The sequence below is a fragment of the Grammomys surdaster genome, unplaced genomic scaffold (assembly GCF_004785775.1).
Source record: "Grammomys surdaster isolate TR1022 unplaced genomic scaffold, NIH_TR_1.0 125852, whole genome shotgun sequence".
NCBI lineage: Eukaryota > Metazoa > Chordata > Mammalia > Rodentia > Muridae > Grammomys > Grammomys surdaster.
In genome coordinates, this window is record NW_021620678.1 from 2,192,531 (window position 1) to 2,201,774 (window position 9,244).

Genomic DNA, 9,244 nt, shown 5'->3' on the forward strand with positions numbered 1-9,244 from the left:
CACTCAGCAGAAACAACCTGTCAGAAGGACTAAATGGCTGCACACGTTGACGCTCTCTGCAAGTTACCTATAAGTGTTTTGTTTTCTTATACTTGAAATCACTTTTACAATATATTATTTTGGTGGCTTTCTTTTCTCTCTTATGTTGGGCAATTGAAAATGCAGATGACAAATTTTAAGGATGTTTGAGGGGAGAAAAGGAAGGATGTGGCATTGTCTTTTTTAACATAGAGGTTCAGTCAGACTCCCATATGGTAAAGTTGCTCATCTTACTGGTTTAACATGGACACAGAAACTAGGCACTTTGGTGGTTCACTTGCACGGCAGGCCGACCCCCTTTCTATATTTTATTTTACTTTTTTAGTATAGTGGTACTTAAAATCACTGGTTCACTTAAAAAAAAACAAAATGTTAAACTCTACTAATGTACAAATAAGCTGAAAAGTTGCATTTTATGTGTATTTTTTTTTTTTTTGCCATAGCAGGTACTGTATTTCTCATGCTGGATTTCAAAATATATATATATATATATATATATATCTCAAAAACAAACAAAACTGAAGGGTGGTGTTTTCTCAGATTGTGACAGGTTGAGTGGTAAGGAATAAAGTCGTAGTCATTTCATTAAAACTGAGAGATGATGTAATGCATATATAAGAGTTTTCTGAAGGGTTTTTTGGGCTTTTAAACAGCTTATTTTGTTTTTGTTTAGTTTTTATTTTATTTTATTTTGGAAAGATATGATTGTATTATGTGCAACTCAGTTGCTTACATTATAACTACAAAATATTTTTGAGTTCCTGGAAAAAAAAAAAGAAAAAAGACTAATAAATGTGTTTGGCTGCTAAGCATTTTACTATTGTGGTTTCTGGCTTTATTCTGATAGTTTAAATGTTTGATCTGCTGGCTTCTTCTGTGTCCCTCTTTCTTCCTTTCTTCATTTCTTTCTTTTCTTCTCTCCTACCATCTCCCCTCCCAACCCCTTCTGGTCCACACAAAAGCATGTCAGAAATTCTACAGTTGATTTTGAGCCTCAGTCCATTTCTGCTGATTGCTATGTGTCCCAGAGCTGAAAAACACTGGCCATGGTGCAGGGCTCAAACTTTCCAAAAGAAACTGAGGGTCAACTTTTACTATTGCCTAGTGTCTTGTTAGTCCTTGTTTTTGTTTGCCGGAACACCAGGGTAGAGGAGAGAAGGTGGCCCTCTGCTGCTGTTAGCTGCTAGAAAGGAAACCGAGCTCTTTCAGACAGCAGGAAACTCATTAGAAAAATTATGCTTGGCATAGTCTAGCTGTGACAGTAGGTGGTAGCATTGCCCAACACCCACTGTAAGTTGTACACTGTTCTGAGCATGCCACATATATGTACCCATTTAACTGACACTTACCTCTGCCACTGGCTAAGTCATCCTAGCAACCGAGGTGATAGTCAGAAGTCAGGCCAGTACTTACTCAGTGAGAAAGTACATGTTTGGCACATGCAAGGCCAAGCTCAAAACCCAGCACCACAAAAGCTTCTCTGAAGTACCTGTGCTGATGAACAGCTGGAATCCTCTTTTGTGTCATCCAGTTCTTTCTACATAAAGATTGTAAACACTGGCCAGCTATTGTGGCTCACACCTTAATCTCAAGCAAGACTGAAAGGTCAAAGCCAGCCTAGAACTTTAGTGAAAACTTGTCTCACAAAAAGAAGGGAGGAAGGAAGGAACGAATGAAGGAACGAAGGAAGGAAGGAGAGCGGGGGAGAGAGAGAAAACACAACCTATGGGTATAGCCCAGTGATTGTGATCCTGTCTTTAATCCCTACTTTCAAAAATGAAAAATGTATATAAACACTGGGAAATGTGGGATGGGCTGTGTATCTTGAGGACCTGCCTATTCTAAGCCCATGTCTTTAGGTTTTGGTTTCAGAAATGGAGGTTAGCAAAACCACAACAAAAACCTTCAGTATGAAAACCTTCATTACCAAAGGCTTTAAATTTCAACCAGCAGGGTTGGAGGTACACGTTGAAACCCCAACTCTCAAGAAGTGGAGACAGGAGAATGAGTTGTTTTTGGTCTTTCATGCCTGTATAGTAATTTTGAGCAAGCCTAGGCAATGTGAGACCATCCTGTATTAGGGCATGTCTTAGGGTTTCCATTGTTGTGAAGATACATCATGATCAAGGCAACTCTTGTAAAGGACAACATTTAATTGGGGCCTGGCTTACAGGTTCAGAATTTCAGTCCGTTATCAAGGTGGGAGCATAGCAGCGTCCAGGTAGATATGGGGCTGGAAGAGCTGAGAGTTCCACCTCATGTTCCAAAGGCAGACAGGAGAATACTGGCTTCCAGGCACAGTGACACGATTCCTCCGAAAAGGCCACACCTACTCCAACAAGGCCACACCTCCAAATAATGCCATTCCCTGAGTCAAGCATATTCAAACCACCACCACAGGGCACCTTCACTCCTTCCTCTGTACCTCCACAGCTGTATTCTGGAAACTTGCTCCCAGAATCCCAGATGTCCATCTTTGACCACAAGATGACTTCCTGTCCTCTCAGCTGGCTCCTATTCTTTGATGCTATGCTTTGTTGAAGTTACAGTCTGTGATGTCAGGAACATGCCCACTGCCCCTTTTCCTGACACTTGAGCAGTTTCAGGTTTGTAGTAGCATTCAAAACCAACCCAATGCAACTGAGGGAAAAGTGGTCAAAATATGGAAACTCACCCTTACTCCCTGCCAGAAGGCCTACACAAGTTTTGCATTTCTCCAATGGGTTCATCCTGCCACTGCCTTCCCAATTATTGAACATCTTTGCTATGTTTTACCCTGCTTACTCAGGAGGTTGAGGCAGAAGGATTCCTTGAACCCAGGAGATGGACACAAGCTTGAACAACACAGCAAGAATATCTCCCTCTCTGGTGCTTTGAGACAAGACCTCACTGTGAAGCTAGGCTAGTCTGGAATGCCTTATATGGCTCAGGCTAGCCTCAAATATGACAATGTTCCTGTCTTAGCCTCTGAGTGCTGGTATAAAGGATAAGCCACCACACCTGAATTTTACCACTGCATTACCCCAACTGATTTTTCCTGCCCAGTCCCCTGTCCTCCTTGTAGTTTACATGTAATAGGATATACTTTGTAATACAAATCTGATAAAGTCATGTTCCAACCTTTAATGACATCCCATTAGAGTAACATCTCAACTATCCTCATTTCCAAGGAGGTTTTCACATGGCTTCCATGTCCCTGTACGCCTGCCTCAAGACTCACCACCAGAGCTCTCCACACTCCAGCGTAATTACATCTCACTATTGAGTCAAAAGGCCTCCACTCTGTGTGTGGAAGATGCGTGATCCTCATGGACACTAGGATCTTAGAGGGAAAAACCAACATATGGTGACTCACACTTGCAAACCCTGCCTGAGGCTGAAAGGCTGAAAGATCCCCTCAGGTTTGAGGCCAGCTTGGGCTATAGAATGAGATCCCATCACAAACATAAAATATGGGAGCTGGAGAGATGGCTCAGCAGTACTAACTGCTCTTCCAGAGGTCCTGAGTACAGATGTACATGCACGCAATAAGTAAGTAGTATATATAATAAAAGCCTTAAAAATTGAAAATATATATATGTTTAAGTTTTGTTTTGTTTTTTGGTTTGGTTTGGTTTGGTTTGGTTTGGTTTGGTTTGGTTTGGTTTTTGGTTTTTCAAGACAGGGTTTCTCTATGTAGTTCTGGCTGTCCTGTAACTCTCTGTAGACCAGGCTGGCCTCGAACTCAGAAATCTGCCTGCCTCTGCCTCTGCCTCCCAAGTGCTGGGATCAAAGGTGTGCGACACCACTCCCCGGCTTGTTTTATTTTTTTGGAACACAGTTTCTCTGTGTATCAGCCTAGTGCTGGGATTAAAGGAATACCCAGCCAAAAAGGTTTTTATTTACATTTTTATTACATTTATGTATTTGGGTTGAGGAGTATCAAAAGATTATTTTCAGAACTCAGTTCTCTCTTTCACCATGTAGGCTCTGGGAATTGAACCCTGGTTATCAGGAAACCTGATCCACTGAGCCTTCTCTCTGGCTCAAGGTTTGTATTTTTGTGGGCTGGCTGGCTGGCTGGCTGGCTGGCTGGCTGGGTGGCTGGCTGGCTGGCTGGCTGGTTTGCTTGCTTGCTTGCTTGCTTGCTTGCTTGCTTGCTTGCTTGCTTGCTTGCTTGCTTTTTGAGAATGAAGCTGGAAAACCAAGGACCTTAAATGGGAAAAGCGTAAGTTGGAGATGCAGTGTAGAGTAGACTCCTGCCTAGTACATCCGGGGCCTAGACTGAGGTCTAGTGTCTTGGAATGGGGCTGTTATAAGCATAAAGCTGGAGATTTAGGTACTTGCCTAATGTGCACAAAAGGCAGGGATGCTGGCAGTTTAACCTTGTAATCACACCACTTAGGAAGTGGAAGCAGAAGGATAGAGGTTAAAGCTCATCCTTGACTATACAAGTTTGAAGCCAGATGAGGTTACATCAGACCCTGTCTCAAAGGAAAAAAAAAAAAGGAATAAAAACATTAAAGGGATCAGAGAGAAGGCTCAGTGGTTAAGAAACACTGGCTGCTCTTGCAGAGGACCTTGTTCAATTCCCAGCACTCACATGAAGGTTCACTGAGAGAGCAAATCTTTTGTGTTCGGACTCCATTTTAGAGAACCTGACCAAAGGTTGAATTCGAGTTAACCAACACTGGTACCTAGCACCAGTCTCCAGGCTATTCCTCAACAAGACCTGTGTCTAGCACCAGTCTCCAGGTTAACCCCCAACAAAGCCGATGTCTAGCACCAGTCTCCAGGCTATTCCCCCAAGTCCACACCTCCAGGTTACAAGTCTGGCCCTGGCACCTCACTTCCTAACAACCACCAATCAGGAGGAAAACAGAAGTTAAGTTTATGGTTTGACTCCCAGCACCAGCCAATTATGTTAAAGGCCGTAATGGCACCCTCCAAACAAATGTGTACCAGACTCGATACTCCCTTCTTGCCTCTATAAATGCCTGAAACTGGGCTCGGGACTGCACTCTCCTGTTCTACTGTGTTAGAGACAGTGGTATGGCCCATGCTCGAGCTTAAATAAAGAGACCCCAGTATGATTGCAACGGAATTGGCTGCTTGGTGGTCTTTTGGAGTTCATGAACACTTTCTGGCACATCATAGCCATCTGTAACCCCAGTTCCATGGAATACATTGCTCTCTTCTGACCTCTGCAGGCATCAGGCACACACTTGATACACATACATACATACATACATACATACATACATACATACATACATACATACATAACGCACGAAAGCAAAACATATAAAACAAAATGAATAAATCTATTTAAAAAAATATTTTGAAGAATTGTTCGTTGAATTAGGCCACAAATAAGAGGGGGGGAAAGTCAAAATCCCTGGGCTGGAGAGATGACTTAGCAATTAAGAGCGCTGACTGCTCTCTCAGAGGACCTGGGTTCTATTCCCAGCACCCATCACAGCTCACAGCTGTATGTATTCTAATCCCTGGGGATCTGGTGCCCTCTTCTGGCACCCTTGAGCACTGTATGCATGTGGTGCACAGACCTATAAGACCCAAACATACTAAATAAAAATAAAAAGTCAACACTTTGAGAGATTCTGCTTCAGGTAACAGTGACAGCCAAATTTGGGTACCTAGGCTCTAGTCAAGCCAACACTATGAAGGACTGAATGGATTCAAGGTAAGCCTTCCAGTGGAGAAGGACAGAAGTCTGGGCTGTTCTCAGTGGAGCAGTGTGAGTGGTGGATTGAGGGAAGGAAAGCTAGCTAAAGGATGGAGCGAGGTTGTCCAAATTGCTAAACGCTTCCATCAGCCTGGCGGGGTAAATGAGTACAGGATAAAGGAAAAAAGGGAAAGAAAAGCAATTTGGTGCAAAATGAAAATGACATATGATGCACATTGGAAACCAGGTGATGGTGCACACCTGTAATCCCAGCACTGGTGAGGCAGAGGCAGGCTGGTCTCTGAGTTCCAGGCCAGCCAGGGCTACACAAAGAAACACTGTCTCAAAAATCCAAGAGATGGGGGTGGATGAGGAAGAAGAGGAAGAGACAGAAGTTAAAATGCTATACAGGCAAACAGAAGAGCACACTGGTTGGGCCCTAGTCCCAGGCAGAGAGCCAGCATCTTCTTTTACCTTTTTTTTTACTTTTTTCTTTTCTTTCTTTTTTTTTTTTTTTTTTTTTGCCTCCCAAGTACTGGGACTAGAGGCGTATGCTGCTACTGCCTGACTTTTCTTGTCTTCTTACCTCACTGTGCCCCTGGGAGCATCAGCCATATTTTTCAGGCAAGAATTCTAACTGCCAAGAGATTAAATAACTTGCCTGAGAGACAGGACCGACAACCATGGAGTTGCTGGAAATGGTTAGTGAGGAGACAAGCCAAAAAGCCAGGGCCTCCACATTAACCAGAACTAAAGTAGTTGATGATGTTTAGCAGAAGAATTCCATGCATTAAAAAACAAAAACAAAACAAGCAGCTGGGCATGGTGACCCATGCCGTTAATCTGAGCACTAGGGGGTCAAAGGCAGACAAATCTCCACATAGTGAGTCCCAGGCCAGTTAAGGCTACAAAGTAACATTCTATCTCACAAAAATGAAGTCAGAGAAGGAAGCAGGACCAAGTAGAAAGCGAAAGGCTAAAACTACAGTTAGATAAGGAAAAGTAAGCAGAGACCAAGTGAAGCAGAGACAGGAAAGAAGGCTAGAGAGGCTGAGAAACAAGTGGCTTTGCAAGGATCTCTGTGGAAGAGAACAGTGAGCTGCCACCACACATCCAAGCAACTTATACCCCTGAAGCCATCCAGACTGCAAAGTCTTAGGAACACGTTCCTTTCAGAATACATCCGCCCCGAGCCTTCAGTCCAGCCTTCTGCCAATCGAGGGCCTTGGGTTCAGGTGTCTGGTGGGTTTGTCTGATGGACAAAGTATTCTCATAACAGCTAAGTCTTGAGCTCAGGAAGAGGAGACACTAAGGAGCCATGGAAGGAAGCCATGGCCGCGTGGGAAAGAGGGAGTAGTGTTCAGATCTAATGTACCATACCTATTGTGGGTCTCGTTATGTTGCTGAATGAGGCTTTTGTTTTGTTTTGTTTTGTTTTGTGTTTGTTTGTTTGGAGACAGGTTTTCTCTGTGCCTGGCTGTTCTGGAACTCGCTCTGTAGACCAGGCTGGCCTCAAAGTGTTTAATGAGTATGTACTCTATGCTAGCTGCAGTGCTGGGTAGAGGTGACCAAAGCAGACAGATGGGATCTGGATCATGATGGTTCTCGACATGTGAGACTCCCACAGGGGTCACATATCAGATATCCTGCATATCAGATATTTAAATTACAGTTCACAACAATAGCACAATTACTGTTATGAAGTAGCGACCAACAAAATACTTTTTTTTTTTTTTGAGACAGGTTTTCTCTGTGCAGCCCTGACTGTCCTGGAACTTGATCTGTAGACCAGGCTGGTCTTGAACTTAGAGATGCACCTGTCTCTGCCTCCCAAGAATGGTGGCACATGCCTTTTATTGCAGCACTTGGGAAGCAGAGGCAGGTGGCTCTCTGTGACTTAGTGGCTACTCTGGTATATATAACAGTTCCAGGACAGCGAGGACTGGCTACATAGTGAGACCCTTTCTCAAAAAGACAAAAAGTAGCCAGAAGGTAGTGACATACCCAGCACTCAGGAGGCAGAGGCAGGCAGATCTCTATGGGTTTAAGGCCAGCCTGGTCTAAAGAATGAGTTCCAGAACAGCTAAGGCTACACAGAGAAACCTGTCTCAAGAAAAAAAAATTATTAGAATAACTGTTAATGAAAGAATTAATTTCCTACTTAAAGCAACAGTTTTAAGGAGGAAGAGGAGAAGCTTACACTGTCACCTATAGCAGCCCTTTTATTTGCTTGTGTGTGTTTTTTTAAAGCTTTTGTTTGTTTTTGGTTTGGCTTGGTTTGGTTTTGGTGAGGAGTAGTTGTTTGAGACAAGGTCTGTCTTAGTTAGGTTTCTATTCCTGCACAAAACATCATGACCAAGAAGCAAGTTGGGGAGGAAAAGGGTTTATTCAGCTTACACTTCCACACTGTGGTTCATCACCAAAGGAAGTCAGGACAGGAGCTCAAGCAGGGGAGGAACTTGGAGGCAGGAGCTGATGAAGCGGCCATAGAGGGGTGCTGCTCACTGGATTGCTTTCCCTGGCTTGCTCAGCCTGCTTTCTTACAGAACCCAGAACTACCAACCCAGGGATGGCCCCGCCCACCATGGCCTGGGTCCTTCCTCATTGATCAGTAATTGAAAAAAATGCCTTATAGCTTGATCTCAACGGAGATGGTTCCTCAAGGGAAGATCCTTTCTCTGTGATAACTCTAGCTTGTGTCAAGTTGACACACAAAACCAGCCAATACGGGGTCTTAAGTAGCCTGCAGGTTAGTCTTAACTATATAGCTGAGGATGTCTGAACTCCTGATCTTCCTGCCTACATCTCCCAAGTGCTAGGTTTACAAATGGGTTCCACCATGCCTGGATCCCCAAAACAACCTTTCACTTTTATATTATTATTTTTTATTTTCTAATAGGTAATTCCTAACGCTTGTATGTAATTACTATATAAAGTGTTAAACACGACACTTTTATCATTATTATTATTATTATTATTATTATTAATTATATGAGTACACTGTAGCTGTCTTCGGACACACAAGAGGGCATCAGATCCCATTACAGATGGTTGTGAGCCACCATGTGGTTGCTGGGAATTGAACTCAGGACCTCTGGCAGAGCAGTCAGTGCTCTTAACCGCTGAGCCATTTCTTCAGCCCAGACACGATACTTTCTAACAAAGTACATTTTAACGATCCTACATGTGCTTCTATCCCTTGGAGAACAATCTTGAAGGCAGGTCTTTTTGTTTTGTTTTCTGGTTTAAGTCAATTTATCTTTCTTCGCCCTTTCCTAGAGCGAATACAGAGGACAATCGAAATTTAACATATTAGTTCTTTTAAAAATGTATGCTATTTTCAGTTTTATTCTGCCACGGAAATTTTGAATTTTTGGTTTGATATTCTCGAACGATCACGCGTGGAGTAATTCTGACAGGCTGCTTTCAGAGCTCGGAACCGGCACGCTCACGGTTTAGGAGTTTCGGTCTCCAGTGGGACTGCAGTACTCCAAGCGTCCACTAGGGCTCCTTCCCAGCGTCCCTACGAATGCCTCTGGA